Raw genomic sequence first — 22,537 nt, forward strand, 5'->3', positions numbered from 1 at the left:
ATTGTCAAATTGAGATTTTATTTTATTTTTGAGATGGGGTCTTGCTCTGTCACCGAGGCTGGAATGCAGTGGCACGATCTCAGCTCACTGCAAGCTCTACCTCCCAAGTTCAAGCAACTCTCCTGCCTCAGCCTCCTGAATAGCTGGGATTACATCCATCCACCACCATGCCTGGCTAATTGGTTTTATTTTTTTTTTATAGTAGAGATGGGGTTTCGCCATTTTGGCCAGGCTGGTCTTGAAATGTTGACCTCAGGTAATCCACTCACCTTGGCCTCCCAAAGTGCTGGGATTACAGGCATGAGCCACCGCCCCCAGCCCAAACATATGCTGCCTTAAAGTGATTTATTTCAACTATAAAGACAAAGAAAGATTAAAAGTGGGGAAAAAAAAGAAAAACAATGTATCAGGGAAATAAAATCCAGGAGACATATGATAGTATTAAGACAAATATTTAAGGAAAAAACCATTATCAGAAATAAAATGAATCCCTAGACATTGATAAAAAGCTATAGTACACTGGTAAATATTTAATAGGCACTCAGGGGAAGGGGAAGACTTATTTCTAGTGTTTTTCAGTTTCTGTGGTGAAAATATCCTTACCTTGGCCAATTTCAAGCCACCAATGTGAAGTTAACTGACTCACAAAATTCTAAAAATTTAACATCAGCTCTTATGGGTTGCAGCTCTTATGAGTAAAATTTAGTTTCAGCATCTTCACTCAACAAAAGGTTCAATTCACTGGGAAAATAAAGCAATTAAAAACACATTTGCCACCATGCTTTGTGTGATACTTGAATAGGAATGGAGGGAAAAGCTATATTGGGACAACTGAGGAAAATTAATAATAGAACGTATATTAGATAATAATATGGTATCAATGTTAAATGTCTTTGATGAGAGTATACCTATACACTTGTATTTTTCTAAGATATACTGTTTAAGTTTGGGGGAAGGAAGTGCTATGATATTTGCAATTTACTTTCAAATGGCTCATTAAAAAGGATATATGGTGACACTGATTAAAATGGTGCAAGAGGGAGCATCTTTCTCTCTCTCCCCCTGGCCCTTTCCTCCTCTCCCCCACTCTCTTCTTCCACAGAAACACTGATAAATTGAGCAAAATTGTAGCAATCAACTTTATCAAAACTCTGGAAAACAGTCAAAGGTTTACAGCAAAAAACTGAACACCAAATCAAGAAACAAACATTAAAAATGCCAGAAAGCTTTGCTCAATTTTCACTTGCCTTTGCTCCACCTTTCTCCCAGACTAAGTGAAAGTCTTGAAGACAGCAGCCAGTGTTGGACCCTTCACTCTGGCTCCAGAGATAAAAGAGCAGATCGTATTCACAAAGAATCATGTTTTTCTTTTCTAACCTGTCTGAAGGTTACCTGAAGGACTGACACAAGGAGCTTGCCTTTGTTTCACCTAACTCAGACTTACTCATGGAAGAAAAGTGGCTATGCAAAGAGCATTCCTTGCAAACATTATAAGACCAATAAACAACATGCTACACCTGGGACAAAAAATTACAATTGAGGCAAACTACAGATATGCTGAAAGCCTGGAAGGAAAAGACAGGGAGAGAGTTTCTTTGAAAAATTAGGCATTCAAAAGTGTCCACATATATTGGGGAACTTAGAAAGCCATGTGCATACCCAAGGTAGAACACACGCTGGAAAAGACCTGAGAAGATCTATGTGGAAGATTAGCTTCCACTTCTGGTTGATCTCTAGGTTCAATGCAAGCAGGAAGTGAAGGCGAAGGCAGAGCTATAAACAGCTTGTCTAAACATTGAAGGAGCGCTCCAATACAAAGCCGACTAAGAGACATCTTTTCTTCCTTTTCTACCTTTTCTTTCTCTCTCCCTCTCTCTCTCCCTGGCCCTTTCCTCCTCTCCCCACTTCTCTTTTTCTTTTAGTAAACCAAGAATCCAGAAACACAAAACTGTCCTTCAAAAAGGAGAGAGAAATTAAGACATTTCCAGATAAACAAAAGCTAAGAAAGTTTATTCCCAGTGAAACTGCTCTACAAAAATATACTAAATGAGATTCCTTTAGGCTGAAATGAAGACAGAAACTGGAAGTCATATCAAGAAGTCATATAAAGAACTCCAGTAAAGGTAAGTATATAAATAAATAGAAAACTCAGTGTTCCTGTATTTTTAGTTTATAACTCCTTTTTTTATTTCCCACGTGATTTAAGAGATAAATACATAAAAATTCTTGTATCCTTGCTTCTCCTGTGCTTGGTGCTTAAATAACAAAAAAAGTAAGAAAAAAATCGTATATATTTTTGTTAATGGACACACAACATATAAAGATATAATTTGTGACAATCACAACATAAAGTATGGGCAGAGCTGTATAGAGCAGAGATTTTTGTATGCTATTAAAGCTAAATTGGGATCAGTTTAAACTAGGTTGGTATAAATTTATGACGTTAATTGTAACCTCTGTGGTAACTACTTAAAAATTTTTTTACCATACTGATAAGAAAATTAGAGGAGTTTGAGGCTGCAGTAAGCCATGATCATGCCACTGCACTGCAGCCTGGGCAACAGAGCAAGACCCTGTTTCTAAAAAAGGTCAAGAAAATTAGAAGGGTATTAAACTACAAAAAAAAAAAAAAAAAAAATCAATGCAAGACAAAAGAAAGCAGTAATGGAGGAAATGAGGAACAAAAAAGGCATAAGACATACAGAAGGAGTGCCTGGAGAGCAGCAACAGCCCAGCCAGCTACCGTGTCCCTGCAGGCTGATTTTGACATGATCACGGAAGATGTGAGGAAGCTGAAAACAAGACCAGATGATGAAGAACTGAAAGAACTCTATGGGTTTTAGAAACAAGCTGTAAATTGGAAACATTACTATTGAGTGTCCAGAAATGCTAGAATTAAAAGGCAAGGCCAAATGGGAAGCACAGAACCTCCAAAAAGGATTATCAAAGGAAGATACAATGAGTGCCTTTATTTCTAAAGCAGAAGAGCTGATAGAAAAATATGGAATTTAGAATCAAGCATATGATAAATTTTACTTTTTGAAGCCTTCATAATGGTATCATGACCAAACATTTAGAGTTAACACTGTTAACTCTAGGTATCGTGTATATTTTTGCTATTATTATGAATTATGATACTTAATTAGAAGTATGCTAAAACTGCATAGTTAACTAAATTGTATTTGATTAAACCAGGTGTCTTTAAAAGTTCTTTTAGAAAAGTATTTTTTTTTTTAATTTTTGTAGATTTAGGGGGTACAAGTGCAGTTTTGTTCCATGAACGTACCATGTAGTGGTGAAGTCTGGGCTTTCAGTGTCCCCATCACCCAGATAGTCTACAATTGTCCCCAAAAGGTAGTTTCTCATTTCTCAGCCCCCTCGAACCCTCCCACCTTCCAAGTCTCCAGTGTCTATTGTTCCACACTCCATGTCCATGTGTACACATTGTTTGGCTCCCACTTATGGGTGAGAACATGAGGTATTTAACTTTCCATTTCAGAGTTATTTCACTTAAGATAATGGCCTCCAGTTCCAACCATGTTGCTACAAAAAACATGATTTCATTCTTTTTCTTAATGGCTGAGTAGTATTCCATGGTATACATAAACCATATTTTCTTTGTCCAATCATCTGTGGATAGACACTTAGGTTGATTCCATATCTTTGCTATTGGGAATGGTGCAGTGATAAACATATGGGTGCAGGTGTCTCTTTGATACAATGACTTATTTGCCATTGGGTAGATAACCAGTGGTGGGATTGCTGGATGGAATGATGGTTCTGCTTTTAGTTCTTTGAGAGCCTCCATATTGTTTTCCATGGAAGTTGTACTGGTTTGCATTCCCACCAGCAGTGTATGAGTTTCCCTTTTCTCTGCATCCTCACCAACATCTGTTGTTTTTTTGACATTTTAGAAAAGTCCTACTCTGGTAGTATTTACACAAAGGTTAGGAATTTTTTTAAAAGACATACAGAAAACAAAGAGCAAAATGGCATAAGTAGTACTTTCTTATCAGTTATTACTTTATGTAAATAGATTAAACTTTCAAATCAAAAGGCAGAAAAATTAGCATGATGTGTTTTTGGTTTATTGTTTGTTTGTTTGTTAGTTTTGTGAGATGGAGGCTCGCTCTGTCACCAGGCTGGAGTGCAGTGGCACGATCTCGGCTCACTGCAACCTCTGCCTCCTGGGTTCAAGCGATTCTCTGGCCTCAGCCTCCTGAGTAGCTGGGACTACAGGAGCACACCACCGCGCCCAGCTAATTTTTGTATATTTAGTAGAGATGGGGTTTCATCATGTTGGCCAAGATTGTTTCGATCTCTTGACCTCGTGATCCGCCCACTTCTACCTCCCAAAGTGCTGGGATTACAGGTGTAAGCCACTGTGCCCGGCCCCAGCAGTGTGTTTTTAAAACCGATGCAACTGTATGCTATCCACAAGTGACTGATCCAAAGACACAAATCATTTGAGTGAAAGGATGGTATGTGGGTTAAATTATGTCCCTCTAAAAGATATATTAAAGTCCTAACAGCCAGCACCTGTCAATGTGACCTTATTTGGAAATAGGGTCTTTGCACACATAATCGAATTAAGATGAGGTCATTAGGATGGGCCCTAAATCAGTATGACTGGTGTGCTTATAACAGGAGGAGAAGGCTGGGCATAGTGCCTCACACTTGTGATCCCAGCACTTTGGGAGGCCACAGCAGGAGGATCACTTGAGGCCAGGAGTTCGAAACCAGCCTGGGCAACATAGTAAGACCCTGTCTCTACATGCACACAGACACACACACACACAAACACACACACACACAAAATTAGCCAAGTGTGGTGGCATGTACCTGTATTTCCAACTGCTTGGGAGGCTCAGGTGGGAGGATTGTTTGTGCCTAGGAGGTTGAGGCTGCAGTGAGCCATGATTCCATCACTGCACTCCAGCCTGGGCAACAGAGTGAGACCCTGTCTCCAAAAAAAATAAAATAAAATAAAAACAAGATTTTAGAGAAAAGAAAAAAAGAGAGAGAGAGAGAAGAGGAGAAGAGACACAGGGAAGAAAGACATGTGAAGAAGGAGGCAGAGATTGAAGTTATGCAGCTATCAGCCAAGGAATTCCTGGGACTACCAGAAGCTGGAAGAGGCAAGAAAGGATTCTGCCATAGAGGCTTCAGAAACAGCATAATCCTGTCAACACTTTGATTTATAATTTTAGGCATCCAGAACTGTAAGAGATATATTTGTGTTGTTTTAAGGCACCCTATTTGCAATACTTTGTTACAGTGCCCCTAGGAAACTAATACAGAGTGAAAAAGATATTCCATGCAAATAGTAATCAAAAAAGAGTAGGAATGGTTATACTTTAGACTTAAAGCCAAAAACTGCTACAAGAGAAAAAGAAGGTGATTATGTATTGATAAAAGGGTCAATTTATCAACAAGATATAAAAATTATGCACATATTTGCACCAAACAAAACAACTCAAAAATATATGAAACAAATACTGACAGAATTGAAGAGAGAAATAGAGAACTCTACAATATTATTTGGAAACTTCAATACCCTACTCTCAATAAGGGTTAGAACATCCAGACAGAATATCGGTAAGAAAATAAAAGATCTGAACAACCTAGACCAAGCTTTTCCAACCTGCAGTCCCACAGGCTGCATGCAGCCCAGGATGACTTTGGATGTGGCCCAATACAAAATTGTAAACTTTCTTAAGATATGATTTTTGTGTGTGATTTCTTTTTTTTTTTTTTTAGCTCATCGGCTATGGTTAGTGTTAGTGTATTTCATGTGTGGCCCAAGACAATTGTTCTTCCTATGTGGCCCAGGAAAGCCAAAAGATTGAATAGCACTGACCTAGACCAACTAGACCTATATAAACCAGACCTGACAGATATAGATAAAACTCTCTACCCAACAACACAATAAACAATCTTCTCAAATGCACATGGAACATTCTACAGGAGAGATCATATATTAGGCCACATAACAATATGTTATTGTTTCAATAAATTATTAAAAATTGAAATCAAAGGAAGTATATTCTCTGACCACAATGGGATGCACCTAAAAATCAATTAACAAAAGGAAAACTATTTTTATTCACAAATAAATATGTGAAAATTCACCAATATGGGAAATTTAAAAACACTCTTAAACAATGAATAGATCAAAGGAGAAATCACAACGGAAGTTGGAGAATACTTAGATATAAATAAAAATGAAAACAACATACCAGAACCAATGGGATATAGCAAAAAGCAAGGGTCAGAGGGAACATCAAGCAACAACCATTTACATTTAAAAGGGCGCAGTGGCTCACACCTGTAATCCTAGCACTTTGGGAGGCTGAGGCAGAAGGAAAGCTTGAGACCAGCCTGGGTAACATGGTGAAGCCCTGCCTCTACAAAAAATTAGCTCGGCATGGTGGCATGCACCTGTAGTCTCAGCTATTCAGGAGGCTGAGGCAGGAGGATTGCTTGAACCCAGGAGGCAGAGGTTGCAGTGAGCCAAGATTGTGCCACTGCACTTCAGCCTGGGTGACAGAGCAGGGCTCAAAAAATAAAAGAGAGAGAGAGAGATTACATCAATAATAATAATAATAAAACTCCCAACAAAGAAAACTCCAGGACCAGATGACTTCGCTGGTGAATTATACCAAACATATAAAGAATTAACATCAATCCTTCTCAAAGTCTTCCTAAAGAAGAGAAAGGAATGCTTTCTACTCATTCTATGAAACCAGCATTGCCCTGACACCTAAGCCAAATAAAGAAACCACAGGAGAATATGCAATATACTCAGCATATATGAATATAGTTGCAAAACTCCTCAACAAAATACTAGCAAATGAAATTCAACAGCATATTAAAAGATTACACAGTGTGACCACATGGGTTTTATACCAGGAATCTACAGAATGTAAGGATGATTCAACATACGAAAATCGATCAATGTAACATATCACATTAATAGAATGAAGGAAAAACGATATTATCATCTCAATTGATGCAGAAAAACATTTGACAAAATTCAATACTATTTCATGAGCAAAAACACCCAGAAAACTAAAAATAGGAAGGAACTTCCTTAACATAATAAAGGGCATTTATGAATAACCCACAGCTAATACTATACTCAATAGTGAAAGACTGAAAGCTTTTCTCCCAAGATCAGGAACAAGACAAGTATGTCCACTTTCACAGGTACAATTTAACATTTTACTGGAAGTTCTAGCTAGAGAAATTAGGCAAGAAAAAAGTAAAAGGAATATAGATTAAAAAGAAAAAGTAAAACTATTCCTTTTTGCAGATGACCTTATTATATGGAAAATACCAAAAAATCCACAGAAGAGGCTGGGTGCGGTGGCTCACGTCTGTAATCCCAGCACTTTGGGAGGCCAAGGCAGGCGGATCACAAGGTCAGGAGATCGAGACCATTCTGGCTGACATGGTGAAACCCCCTCTCTACTAAAAATGCAAAAAATTAGCTGGGCGTGGTGGCAGGCACCTGTAGTCCCAGCTACTTGGGAGGCTGAGGCAGGAGAACGGCGTGAACCCAAGAGGCGGAGCTTGCAGTGAGCCGAGATCATACCACTGCACTCCAGCCTGGGCGACAAGCAAGACTCAGTCTCAAAAAAAAAATCCACAGAAGAAACAATAGAGCTAATAAGTGAATTCATCCAAATTGCAGGTGTAATACAATACTCAAAAATCAGTTCCGTTGCTATACAGAAGCACTAAACAATCTGAAAAAGAAAGTGAGAATACAATTCCACTATAATAACATCCAAAAGACAAAAATACCTCATGATAAATTGAAACAAGGAAGTGAAAGGCATCTACACTGAAACATTGCTGAAAGAAATTAAAAAGGAGCTAAATAAATAGAAACACACCTTGTGTTGGTGGATTGGAAAACTAAAGATGGCAATACTATCCAAATCTACAGAGATAACATAATTCCTGTCAAAATTCCAATGGCCTTTTCACAAAAATGTAAAAGCCAATTCTCAAATTCATATAGCTACAAGGGGCCAAAACAATCTTGAAAAAGAATTACAGGCCAGGCGTGGTGGCTCAGGCCTGTAATCCCAGCACTTTGGGGGGCCAAGGCGGGTAGATCGCTTGAGGTCAGGAGTTTGAGACTAGCCTGGCCAACATGGTGAAAACTCGTCTCTACTAAAATACAAAAATTAGCCAGCCTGGTGGCAGGCGCCTGTAATCCCAGCTACTGGGGAGGCTGAAGCAGGAGAATCACTTGAACCCAGGAGGCAGAGGTTGCAGTGAGCCAAGATCGTGCCATTGCACTTCAGCCCGGGCGATGAAGCGAGACTCCGTCTCAAAAAGAAAAAAGAGTAACAAAGCTGGAAGTCACACACTTCCTGGTTTAAAACTTATACAAATCTAAAGTAATCAAAACAAGGTGATACTGGCATAAGGATAAACCTGTAGAACCATGGAGTAAAATTGAGAGTCCATAAGTAAATCCATACATCTATGGCCAATTGATTTTCAACAAGAATGCCAAGACCATTCAATGGGGAACGAATAGTCTCTTTAACAAATGGTTCTGGGACAACTGAATATCACATGCAAAAGAATAAACAGGCACCCCCTACATCACAGCACATAGAAAAATTAACTCAAAATGGATCAAAGACCTCAATGTAAGAACGAAAACTATAAAACTCTTAGCGGAAAATATAGGGGTAAATTTTCATGTCCTTGAACAGTGGATTCTTAGATATGCTATCAAAAGCATGAGCAACAGACAACAAAATAAACTTGATTTTATCAAAATGAAAAACATTCATACATCAAAGGCCATTATTAAATGAAAAGACAACTGATACAAGGGAGAAAATACTTGCAAATCATATATCTGATAAGAGTCTAGTGTCTAGAGGCCAGGTGCGGTGGCTCACGCCTGTAATTCCAGCACTTTGTGAGGCCGAGGCCAGCAAATCACAAGGTCAGGAGTTTGAGACCAGCCTGGCCAATATTTAGTAGAGACGGTGAAACCCCGTCTCTACTAAAAATTAGCTGGGCGTGGTGGCACATGCCTGTAATCCTAGCTACTCGGGAGGTTGAGGCAGAAGAATTGCTTGAACCCGGGAGGTGGAGGTTGCAGTGAGCCAAGATCGTGCCACTGTACTCCAGCCTGGGTAACAGAGCGAGACACTGTCTCAAAAAAAAAAAAAAAAAAAGAGAGAGTTTACTGTCCGTAATATATTTAAAGAATTTTAACAATTCAATAACAAAAAGACAACCCAATTTAAAAATGAGCAAAGTTCTTGATAGCTATTTCTCCGAAAAAGATTATACAAATTGTCAACAAGCACATGAAAAATTGTTCCACATCATTAGTCACTAGAGAAACGCAAATCAAACCCACAATGAGATACTACTCCATACCTACTAGGTGAGCCATAATAGTAATAATCATCATTGTCATCACTGGAAAATAACAAGTATTGGTAAGATGTGGAGAAATTAGAACTCTCACAAATTGCTAGTGGGAATGTAAAATGATGCAGCCACTGTAGAAACAGATAACGATTTTTTCAAAAAGTTAAACATATAATTACCATATGGCCAGCAATTCCACTCCTAACTATATACCCAAAAGATCTGAAAACAGAAGGTCAAACAGATGCTTTTACACAAATGTTTATAGCAGCATTATTCACGATAGCCAAAAGGTATTAATAGAAATGGTCCAAATGTCCATTAACAGATGAATACATAAACAAAATGTACATACATATAATGGAATATTACTCAGTCTTACGAAGAGATGAAGTACTGATACATGCTACAACGTGCTTGAACTTCAAAAGATTATGCTAAATGAAGAAGCCAAATAGAAAGATCCCATATTACATGGACAACCTAGAATAGGTAAATCCATAGAGATATATTGATGAGTGGTTCCCAAGAGCTGGTTGGGGGAGTAGGAAGTGACTGCTTAGTAGATATAAGGCTTTTCCTGAGGTGATGAAAATGTTTTAGAAATAGAGGTGGTGGTTGCACAACATTGTGAATGTTCTAAATGCCACTGAATTGTGCACTCCAAATTGTTAATTTTATGTCAATTTCACCTCTATGTTAAAAAATATATACATATATATTCATCCATACACATATAGAAATAGAGAAAGCAATGTGGCAAAGGTTAGTGGTTCGTAAATCTAGGCAAAGATATATAAATGTTCACTGAACTATTATTTCAAGTTTAATGTAGAGGTCAGTTTCATGTAGAAGTCAATAAAATGTTGAGAAAAACTTATTCAAATAGTAACTCACCTTTAGTATAAATCAAATACCGACAAAATCACAAGGAGAAATCGACAAATCTACCATCAAGATGACAGATTTTAAGAAACTCTCTTAATAATTAACAGTAAAACAGATTTTTAAAACTTGTAAGGATAAGGAATATATGAACAGTTTAATTTAATAGAAATATATAGAACATTGTACCCAGCAACTGCAAAAACTGTAACCTTTTAAATACACATGTAGTGTTTATGAAAATGGACCACGTGTTAGGAGATAAAGCGAGTCTTGATAAATTTTGATGCATCAGTATTATATACAGTATAATAGTCACAATAAATAAATTTTTAAAATATTCAAAAGTTATATATTTAGCAATTATTCATGGAATAAAGAAAAATATGATGGAAGTTTAAAAAATTGACCTAAATTATAACAAAAATAGTACAGATCAAAACTTGTAGTGCTAGGAGAAAATATATAGCCAAATTTCAGAAAAAAGAAAAGGTAAAAAATTAATAAGATAATTTTATTTATTTTGTACAGACAGGGGTCTCACTATGTTGGCCAGGCTGATCTCAAACTCCTGGCCTCAAACTATCCTCTCAACTTGGCTTCCAAAAATGCTCTTTTTCTAATGTTAAAAGTTAGATCTTGCAGTGAGCCACTATGCAGTGAACCACTGCATCCGGCCAGACTTTTAACATTAGACAAAGGGCAACAGAACAAGATATTAAAAGTGAAAAAATAATCAAAACATAAATTAAAGAAACGGAAAACAAATACACACCAAAGAGCATCAACAAAGAAAAAGGTTGTTTTTGAAATGCCAACAAAATTGGCAAACCTCTGGCAAGGTTGATCAATAAAAAGGGAGACACATATTAAAATATTGAAAATTTTTTAAAAACTACAGATCAAGCATAATTAAAAAGCTAACACAGGAATGTTAAGAAAATCTTTATGCCAATAGATTTGATAACTTGAGTAAGAAGGACAACTTCTTAGAAAATGGACTCCAGAAAAACAACAGAAAAAAAATGAAATAAAAATAGGAAAACATGAATGGTCTTACAACCAATATTGAAATTGTTGCCCAGGCACTGTGGCTCAGGCCTGTAATCCTGGCACCACCGAGGCAGGTGGATCACTTGAGGTCAGTAGTTCGAGACCAGCCTGGCCAACAAGGCGAAACCTCATCTCTACTAAAAATACACAAATTAGCCAGGCATGGTGGCGGGGGTCTATAGTTCCAACTACTTGGGAGGCTGAGGCACGAGAATCACTTGAACCCAAAAGGTGGAGGTTGCAGTGAGCCGAGATGGCGACTCTGCACCCCAGCCTGGGCGACAGAATGAGACTCTGTCTCAAAAAAAAAGAAAAAGAAATTGTGTCAGTACCCTAAATCTTTTCACAGGCATGTGCATGCATGCACATACACGTGTGTGTGCGCGCGCGCACACACACACACACACACACACCATAGCAGGCCCAAAATGATTTTACTGATAAGTTCTACTGGAAACAGTTAATTTCAGTTTTAATCAAACTTTTCCGGAGAATAGAAAGAAAGAAAGCAATTCCCAGTTAATTTACAATGATAGCACAATTTCCATTCAAAAGCCAAGCGAAAGTATTACAAGAAAAAAAATTTCAGATTAATCTCACTCATGAACATAGATGCAACAATCTATGCTAAATCTGCCAAAATATTAGCAATTCAAATCTAGCATCTAGATTCTAGAGTCTAGATTCTTTTTGAAAAAGCCATTCATCACAAACTAGGCAGCTTCCCAGCCAAAACAGCCTTGTTTGTAGTTGCCTGCTGATTTCCATGTGTAAATACTAAAACTTGCCTGCTTTCAAGGTACCAGTATGACTTCAGGGAATGCAGAGTTGGAGAGAGATGCTAACACTTAGCTCTTACAAATCACTATTGTGCATGGCAGAGGTACCACCAAATACCAATGGATAAAAGTAACAAACCTGAGATAATTGGCTATCATTTTTTGATGAAATAAGATATCTACCTCATGCCATAAACAAAAATCAATTGAAGATTAACTATGGACTTAAATGCAAATTTTAAACATTTTTAGAAGAGAATATAGGCGAGCATCTTTATGACCTTGGGATAAGAAATTATTTTTACAATAAGACATAAAATCACTGACAATAATGAAAAATATTTTACATTAAAATTATGAAATTCTGTCCCTCAAAATACACCATTAAAGGAGCGAAAAACACCATTAAATGAAGTGATGAAAATTCTCACTGAAAGATTTTTTCCCCACACAAATACAACTGGATACCATTTTCTTCTGCCTCTTTGGGACCCCTGCCCTAACTACTCTCTCTCCCATTCTGTAGCTTAAATCTCTTCTTGGCTGGATTTTTCCTGAAACACTCCCTCTCTTTCTTCTTCACAGTCCAGCTTATTGAAAGATTAATATACATTTACTTTTGCCATTTAGTCGTTTTTCAACTCCTTTCTTAGTTGAGCATTTACTTCTCATTTTCACTGCACTCTGGTTTCTTAGTTGACACAGTTCTCTCTAAGGTAACCACTGGTCTCCGTAAGATGAAACTCAGTGAATGCTTTTCAATCTTTATCTGACTTGTCACTCTCCAGAAGCACTCCATAATGTTGATTACCCCTTTCCTAAAATCAGTTCCTCCCTTTGCTTCTGCAGCTGTTCTCACTCCCTATTCCTCACTCCTTCTGAATATTCTCTGCAGGTTTTTCCATTCTTTCTGCCTCTTCATACCACCCACCAAATTTAACTGCTTTAAAACATATATGTGTATGTGTGTGTATATATACATGTATGCGTATAATATATGCTTACTTTTAAAATTCCAGAACATTTAGAAAAATAAAAAGAACAGAATTAAAAGTATCAGTAATCCTAATACCCAAAGATAAGCATTATTATTAATAATACCTTAATTGGTATGCATTTCTAGAATTTTTCTAGGGATATGTATTTATTTTTATAAAATGGTAACTGCTGTACATAATAATGCTTTCATCACTTAATGTTACATGTATACCCTCTATATCAGTATAGATTAATATTGTTACTTTATTAACAATAGTTAATACTGAGCTTCACTAAAGTCACTCTGCTAAACTCTCTCTATATATACATAAAGATTTGTCACTGACATTAAAAACTTCCTTATAAGATAGAAACTATATTATTTCCATTTTACAGATGGGAAAACTAAGGCTTTGATAATTTATGTAAATAGTTCATGGTGTAATGGTGAGTAGCACTAGTAAGAGCTACCCATGATTTCAACATAAGCTAATTCCAGAGTTGTACATCTTTTCACTGCGTATAGAGCTTTATCAATCAGGTCAATTTTACTTGTAAGTAATGTTGATGCTCAACCAAAAACAATTAATAATTAAAAAGTCTGGAATTAGACAGTTTCAAAACTGGTCATGACCATTCAACAGTGAAGGCTTTGGGTGGTTTCTCTGTGACTCATGACTTTCTCTCAAGAGCCTCAGATAGCTACATAGCTCCAAGCATCACATTCTTACATCTTCACACAAAATATCCAAAGAAGGTGAAAATAAACAGTTTTCTCTTCATACACCTCTTAAATATAATGCATACTTCCAAAAACCTCCATAAATAACTACTTTGATGTCTCACTGACCGGAAATAGACCATCTGTCAACTCCTAAACCAAATATGTGGGTGTAAGGTGACCATCATCAATCACAATTCACTACCTGAACTGCACCCGTCTTCCTTGATCATCTTGCCACTCAATATCTTCAAAAAATGGCAATTCTGTTAGCAAGGGAGAAAAGGAAGATGACGGTTAGGGTGGCAACCGACATGCTGCCAACAGTCATTTTAAATTTTACGTTTGTACCATGATTTAATTAAGCAATCCCATGTTGAAGGATATTTAAGTTGTTGCCAATTTTACACTGTTATAAAGAAAGCTGCAATGAACATATTTGTAGATTTTTTCATACTTTTAAATTTTTCCCCAAGATAAATTCCTAGAAAATTTTTGTATCAAAGCAAATTTTTAAGGTTTTAAAAAATATATATTACCAAGTTGCAATCCAAAATGTATATGCAAATGAAAGCTCTCTAAAACAGAGTATAAGAGCATCCATTTCTTCACACTTTCAAGAATGTTAATTGGTTTTACCACTGCTTTAAATATTTGATAAAAATAGTATAACTGACTTCTTTTAAGGCTTAGTTTTTAAATTACAAAAGCAAAAGTTGCTTATTGACAAAAATGTAATAATCCAAATATGTAAATAAAGGAAAAAGTAAACATCCTTCCCCCTCTCACTTCTGTCATTTGCTTTCCCCAGGGGTTAATGATTTTTAACCTGTTGACAATTTTTTAACTCCACAATTGCCAGAACTTTTTCTATCTTGTTCTTTTCTGGATCACTAGTTAATGGCCCAGTTTCTGACATATACTACATTTAACAAATGTTTGTAAAAATAACATCATACCTTCCATTATTTTCTAGAACTTGACCTTTTTCACCCAATAGCATACTGTCGATACCTTTCTATTCTTGAAATATATATATATATGCTTAATTTTTTAAAAAATAGGAAGAGTGTTCCACCATATAGATGTAACACAGCTTCTCAAAACCCTACTTAGATTATCCCATGCTTTTACTATTATAAGCAACATTCAAATGAATATCATTGGAAGTATATCTTTGTTTTATAGTGAAAATATTTCTGGGAAAATTTCTGTGTAAATATTTCAAATATTTCCTGTAACGTGTTCAAGGTCAAAAGATACGTGCCAGTTGCTTTCCAAATGATTGCACCAATTTTTTTTTTTTTTTTTTTTTTAGAGACAGAGTTTCACTCTTGTTGCCCAGGATGGAGTGCAATGGTGGAATCTTGGTTCACTGCAACCTCCGCCTCCCGGGTTCAAGCGATTCTTCTGTCTCAGCTTCCCAAGTAGCTGGGATTACAGGCAAACCAGGCCTGGCTAATTTTTGTATTTTTAGTAGAGATGGGGTTTCACCACGTTGACCAGGCTGGTCTTGGACTCCTGACTTCAGGTGATCCGCCTGCCTCGGCTTCCCAAAGTGCTGGGATTATAGGCGTGAGCCATCACACTCGGCCATCCAATTTATATTTTAAACATGTGTTTCCCTATTCTCAAGCCAGCATTTGATATCATAAATATTCTTACCTTTTGCTACTCTGAGATGTAAATTTTTTCTCATTATTTTAATTTTAGACATAATCACTTAGGCAGTAGTTTAACATTTTCTCATGATTGTCCATTTGTATTTCATCTGTAGATTGCCCCTTTGTATTCCTTACCTATTTTCCTATTAGATTTTTTGCTCTTTTCTTATTTATCTTAGGGAATTATTAATACAGTTACAATTTGTCTACTATATATTTTGAAATATTTTCTCCCTAGTTTATTATTTGTTCAGTAGCATTGTGTTATTTTTACCATACACAAATTGTACATTCAAATCTATCTTTTTTTTGGTAGACTACCATGGTGACTTAACTGTTGTAACTTTATAACATAATGTTTTGTTATCTGGTTTGGAAAGCCCCTCACCAAAACTTCCTAACAGGTCTCCCAGTCTCCAGTTCCACCCTTCTCCAATCCATTTTCCATGCTGTGATCAGAGATATTTTTATTGAAAGAAAATCTTACCATGTTTGAAATTCCTTGGGGTGAAGTTTGAGCTCTTTAATTTATCATAACAATGTCCACGTACCACTTTGGTCTCTTTTCTGCCTCCTTTCTTATAATTTATTACTGATTCTCTTCCTTTTTGCTTATGACTCTTCTTCCTGTCTAGAAACCTCTCCTTTACTTTCCCATCAGTCACCTCTTACGCCCCTAAAAACTCAGCTCAAGCTTCACTTTCCCCAGAAACATCCATCTGTGCTCTCACAGCATCTAGTGCATAGTGCTGTCACATACCTATCAAACCACTCCTACGTAAATGTCCATGGCAATTTTATTCATAGTAACCTCAAACAATCTAAATGTCCATCAATAATAAAATTGGTAAATAAATGTAGTTTGTTTACATATTGGAATGTTAGATATCAATCAATAAGTTGCAAACTACTGATACATAAAACAACACAAATAAATCTTACAGATACAATGTTGAGTGGAGAGAAGAGCAGACCAGACACAAAAGAATACATAATACACTATTCCCCCAGTCATAATGGAAACCCTAATAGAATTACATCAAACTAAAAAGCTGCTGCACAGCAAAAGAAACAATCAACAGAGTAAAAAGATGACCTACAGAGTGGGAGAAAATATGTGTAAACAACACTTCTGATACAGGGTCAATATCAAAAATATATAAGGAACTCAAACAAGTTAATAGTGAGAAGACAACCTGATTTTAAAATGAGCAAAGAACCTGGATAGACATTTCTCAAAAGAAGACATACAAATAGCCAACAGGTATATGGAAAAATAGTCAACCCACTCATCATCAGGGAATGTGAATTAAAACTACAATGAGGCTGGGCATGGTGGTTCACACCTGTAATCCCAACACTTTGGGAGGCCGAGGTGGGCTGATCACCTGAGGTCAGGAATTCAAGACCAGCCTGGCCAACATGATGAAACTCCACCTCTAAAACACTAAAAACACAAAAATTAGCTGGGCGTGGTGGTGCATGCCTGTAATCCCAGCTACTTGGGAGGCTGAGGCAGGACAATCACTTGAACCCAGGAGGCGGAGGTTGGAGTGAGCGCAGATCGCGCCGTTGCACTCCAGCCTAGGTGGCAAGAATGAAACTTCATTCCCCACCGCCAAAAAAAAAAAAGAGAAAGAAAAATGGGGATAATAATAGTTCCTGTCTTGTTGGGTTATTATGGTGATTAAATGAGACGAAACAGAAAGATAAAAGAATGAACAACAGGACTGGGCGAAGTGGCTCACACCTGTAATTCCAGCACTTTGGGAGATCAAGGTAGGCAGATCACAAGGTCAGGAGATTGACACCATCCTGGCTAATACAGTGAAACCCCATCTCTACTAAAAATACAAAAAATTAGCCAGGCATGGTGGCACGCACCTGTAATGCCAGCTACTCTGGAGGCTGAGGCATGAGAATCACTTGAACCCAGGAGGCAGAGGTTGCAGTGAGCCAAGATTGCACCACTGTACTCCAGCCTGAGCAACAAAGCCAGACTCAGTCTCAAAAACTCAAAAACAAACAAACAAACAAAACAAAACAAACAAAACACTATAATGAGATACTTCTATTATCTCACACTTGTTAGAATAACTATTATCAAAAAAGAGAAAACATAGCAAGTCTTGGTAAGGATATGGAGAAAAAGAAAATGAAACACTTGTGCCTGTTTGTGGGAACATAAATCAGTATAGTTATTATGGAAAACAGTATAGTGGTTCCTCAAAAAATTAAAAATATAACTATAGCATGATCCAATCCCACTGCTGTGTATATATCCAAAGGAAATGCAATCAATATATCAAAGAGCTATTGGCACTCCCATGTTCATTGCAACATTATTCACAATAGCCAAGATATGAAATCAAGCTAGGGAGCCGGGCGTGGTGGCTCACACCTGTAATCCCAGCATTTTGAGAGGCAGAGGCAGGCAGATCACTTGAGGTCAGGAGTTCAAGACAGCCTTGCCAACATGGCGAAACCTTGTCTCTACTAAAGATACAACAATTAGCCGGGCATGGTGGCATGCACCTGTAATCCCAGCTAGTGAGGAGGCTGAGGTGGGAGAATTGCTTGAACCTGGGAGTCGGAGGTTGCAGTGAGCCGAGATCGTGCCTCTGCACTCCAGCCCAGGCAACAGAGCAAGACTCCGTCTCAACTGAAGAAAAAAAAAAAAAAAAGAAATCAATCTAAGTGTCCCTCAACAGATAAATGGTTAAAGAAATTCAGACTAAAAAAAAAAAAAAGGGGGCAGCACACCAACATGGCACAAGTATACATATGTAACAAACCTGCACGTTATGCACATGTACCCTACAACTTAAAGTATAATAATAATAAATAAATTAAAAAAAAAAAAAGAAGCAAATCTTGTCATCTACAACAACATGGATAAACCTAGAGGACGTTATCATTATGTTAAGTGAAATAAACAAGGCACAGAAAGACAAGTACTGTATGATCTCACTTATATGTAGAATCTAAAAAAGTCTGAACTCATAGAAGCAGAGATTAAAATGGTAGTTACTAGGGATTCAGGGTTGAAGGCTGATATTGGGAAAATGTTGATGAAAGGATACAAAATTTCATTTAGGAGGAACAGGTTCAAGAGATCTATTGTAGAACATGGTGACTATATTTAATAACAACATATTGTATACTTGAGGATTTCTAAGAGAGTAGGTTTTAAGTTCTTATCACCCAAAAAAGATAACTAAAATCTAATGATCCTATTAAAAATGGGCAAAAGATTTGAATAGACATTTCTCAAAAGACATACAAATGGTAAACAAGCATATGTAAAGGTGCTCAACATCATTGATCATCAGAGAAATGCAAATAAAAACTACAATGATCAGCACCATAGGAAAGGTTTTAAAAAAATACAATGAGATATCATCTCACCCTAGTTGAAATGGCTTTTATTTAAAAGTCAGGCAATAACAAATGCTGGATAGGATGTGGAGAAAAGGGATCCTTCATACACTGTTGGTGAGAATGTAAATTAATACAACCACTATGGAGAACAGTTTAACAGTTCCTCAGAAAACTAAAAAGAGAGCTACCATAGAATCTAGCAATCCCACTGCTGGGTATACACCCCAAAGAAAGGAAGTCAGTATATTTCTTCACTCCCAGGTTTGTTGCAGCTCTGTTCACAGTAGCCAAGATTGGGAAGTAACCTAAGTGTCCATCAATAGATGAATGGATAAAGAAAATGTGGTACCTATACATAATGGAGTACTATTTGGCCATAAAAAAGAATGAGATCCTAGTCATTTGCAACTGCATGGATGGGACTGGAAGGCATTATGTTAAGTGAAATAAGCCAGGCACAAAAAGACAAACATCACATATTCTCACTTACGAGTGAGACCTAAAAATAAAAATAATTGGAGTCATGGAGTTAGAGAATACAAGAATGGTTACCAGAGGGTGGGGAGGGTAGTGAGTTGTGTTGGGGAGGTGGGTATGGTTAATGGGTACAAAAAAATAGTTAGAAAGAATGAATAAGACCTAATGTTTGATAGAACAACATAGGGACTATAATCAAAACAATTTAATTGTACATTTAAAAATAACTAAAAGAGTATTATTGGATTGTTTGAAACACAAAGGATAAATGCTTGAGGGATGGACACCCCATTTTCCATGATGTGATTATTACACACTGCATGCCTACATCAAAACATCTCATGTAGCACATCAATATATACACCTACCCATGCATCCACAAAAATTTTTTAAAAATAAAAATTTTAAAAAGATAACTGTGAAATCATGCATATGTTAATAAGCTTGATTTAGCCACTCCACAACGTATACATGGTTCAAAACATCATGTTTTTCACCATAGATATATACAATTTTTATTTGTCAATAAAAGATATATAAATATGAAGAAAAAAAATGTAAATGGTCCAAACACACCAAATTAAAAGACAGAAGTTATCAGATTGGATTAAAAAGCAAGAAAATATTATGCTATCTATAACAAATACACTTTAAATATGAAAAACACCAATAGGTTAATTTTAAAAATGAAAAAGAAAGCTAACATTAACAAAAGAAAGAATAAATTGCTATATTAATGACCAACAAACTAGATTTCAGAGCAAAGATTGTTACTAGAGAGTTTGAAAGGTCATTTCATTCTAATAAAGGGTTCAATTAGCCGAAAGGATATGACATTCTGAAAACATTATTCACCTAATTAATACAAGAGCTTCAAAATACATGAAACAAACATTAATAGAACTAGAAGGAGAAATAGAAAATCAACAATTCTAATAAAACATTTCAATACCCCCTCTCAATAATTCATAGATCAAGTCAGCAGAAAATCAGTAATGATACAGGTTTTTCAAACATTATCAACCAAGATGACCTAATTGACATGTATAGACAGGTCCACTAAACAATAGCAGAAAGCACATTATTTTCAAGTGCAAATGGGATATTTTACCAAGATAAACAATATTTTGTGCCACAAAACAAGTTACAATAAACATAATAGGATTTAAGTCATACAGAAAGCAAATTAAACCCAAAATAAGCAAAAGGAAGGAATTAATAAATATCAGAGAAGAAATCAAAGAAATAAAACAAAATAAAAAACAGAAAAACCAGAGACACAATCAATGAAGCTAAAGGAAAGATGGCTGGTGCCTGGAATCCCAGCATTTTGGGCAGCCAAGGCAGGAGGATCCCTTGAGGCCAGGAGTTCGAGACCAGTCTGGGCAACATAGCTAGACCCTGTCTCTACTAAAAATTTTAAAATTAGCTGGATGAAATGATGCACACCTGTGTTCCCAGCTACTTGGGAGGCTGAGGTGGGAGGATCACTTGAGCCCCAGAGGCCGAGGCTGCAGTGATCTGTGATTACATCACTGCACTTCAGCCTGGGTGACAGAGTGAGACTCTGTCTCAAAAAAAAAAAAAAAGGTTGGGGGAAAGAAAAAGGAAACTAAAAGCTGGTACCCTGCAAAGATTAATAAAATTGATAAATTTCTAAATTGATCAGGAAAAAAGAGTGAGGACACAAATTACCTATATCAGGAGTCAGAGAGATGACATCAATATAGATATCTACAGATACTAAAAGGATAATAAGGCAATATTATGAACAACCACAAACTAATATATTTAACAATTTCGATGAAGGACCAACACATGAAAGACACATACTACCAAAGCCCATTCAAGAAGAAAAAAGATAATATAAAGAGATAGGCCGGGCATCAGGTGGTTAACACCTGTAATCCCAGTACTTTGGGAGGCCGAGGTGGATGGACCACTTGAGGCCAGGAGTTCGAGACCAGACTGGCCAACACAGTGAAACCCTGACTCTACTAAAAATAAACAAAAATTAGCAGGGCATGATGGTGAGTGCCAGATACTTGAGAGGTTGAGGCAGTAGCATCACTTGAACCCAAGAGGCGGAGGTTGCAGTGACCTGAGATTGTGTCTCGAAAATAAAACAACAAAACAAAAATATGTATATCTATTAAATAAAATTTTCAGTCAAAAAACTTTCCCACAAAGCAAACTCTGATCCAGATGGCTTTATTCGTGAATTCCACCAAACATTTAATGAATGTTACATTCATGAATGAACAGTTAATGAATAATTCTAATTCTTCATAAATTTCCAAAAAATTGAAGAGGAAATACTTTCCAACTAATTCTGTGAGTTCTCCACTACTCTGGTATTACAACCAGACAGACACATAATGAAAAAAAAATTTACAAACCAGTATCCCTCAGGAACATAGATGCAAAATGCTAAACGAAATTTAGCAAATCAATCAAAAGGGATAAAACATCACGACTGAGTTAGCTTTATCCCAGGAAATCAAAGTTGTTTTACTTTCAAAAAAATGATATAAGACACCATATAAACACAAACTTAAAAAGAAAAGTGGCCGGGCGCGGTGTCTCAAGCTTGTAATCCCAGCACTTTGGGAGGCCGAGGCGGGTGGATCACAAGGTCAGGAGATCGAGACCATCCTGCCTAACACGGTGAAACCCCGTCTCTACTAAAAAATTACAAAAAACTAGCCAGGCGTGGTGGCGGGCGCCTGTAGTCCCAGCTACTCGGGAGGCTGAGGCAGGAGAATGGCGTAAACCCGTCAGGCAGAGCTTGCAGTGAGCTGAGATCCCGCCGCTGCACTCCAGCCTGGGCCACAGAGCAAGACTCCGTCTCAAAAAACATATAAACAAAAAAAAAAAAAGAAAAGCATATAATCGTCTCAATAGACATGGATAAAGCCTTCAAAAAAAATCCAACGTCAGTTTCTGATAAAAAAAAAATCTCAGCAAACTACATATAAAAGGGAATCTTCAATCTAATAAACAGCATCTATTAAAAAAAAAAAAAACCCAGCTAGCATCATACTTGTAAAAACAGAAAGCTTTCCTCTAAAATTGGGAAAAGACAATTATGTCTGCTCTCACCACCTCTATTAAACATTTAACTGGAGGTTGTAAGCAAGAAAAATAAATTAAAGTCACGCAGATTGAAAAGAAAGAAGTAGAAC

The 22,537-nt window shown here is 36.8% G+C and overlaps 1 protein-coding gene across 2 annotated transcripts in view; it reads right to left on the reverse strand.

Moving 5' to 3' along the window:
• LOC101019298 (zinc finger protein 280D) overlaps window positions 1–22,537 on the reverse strand; it is a 244,249-nt gene that overhangs the window by 197,231 nt on the left and 24,481 nt on the right. The window contains exon 2 of one of the 2 annotated variants that reach the window (XM_031661174.1): window positions 14,036–14,096. The exons of the other annotated variant lie outside the window; for it this stretch is intronic. The gene's annotated coding sequence lies outside the window, so the exon portion shown is untranslated. The remainder of the gene's footprint in view (window positions 1–14,035; window positions 14,097–22,537) is intronic. 2 annotated transcript variants of the gene reach the window in all.

The sequence above is a fragment of the Papio anubis genome, unplaced genomic scaffold (genome assembly GCF_008728515.1).
Source record: "Papio anubis isolate 15944 unplaced genomic scaffold, Panubis1.0 scaffold103, whole genome shotgun sequence".
NCBI lineage: Eukaryota > Metazoa > Chordata > Mammalia > Primates > Cercopithecidae > Papio > Papio anubis.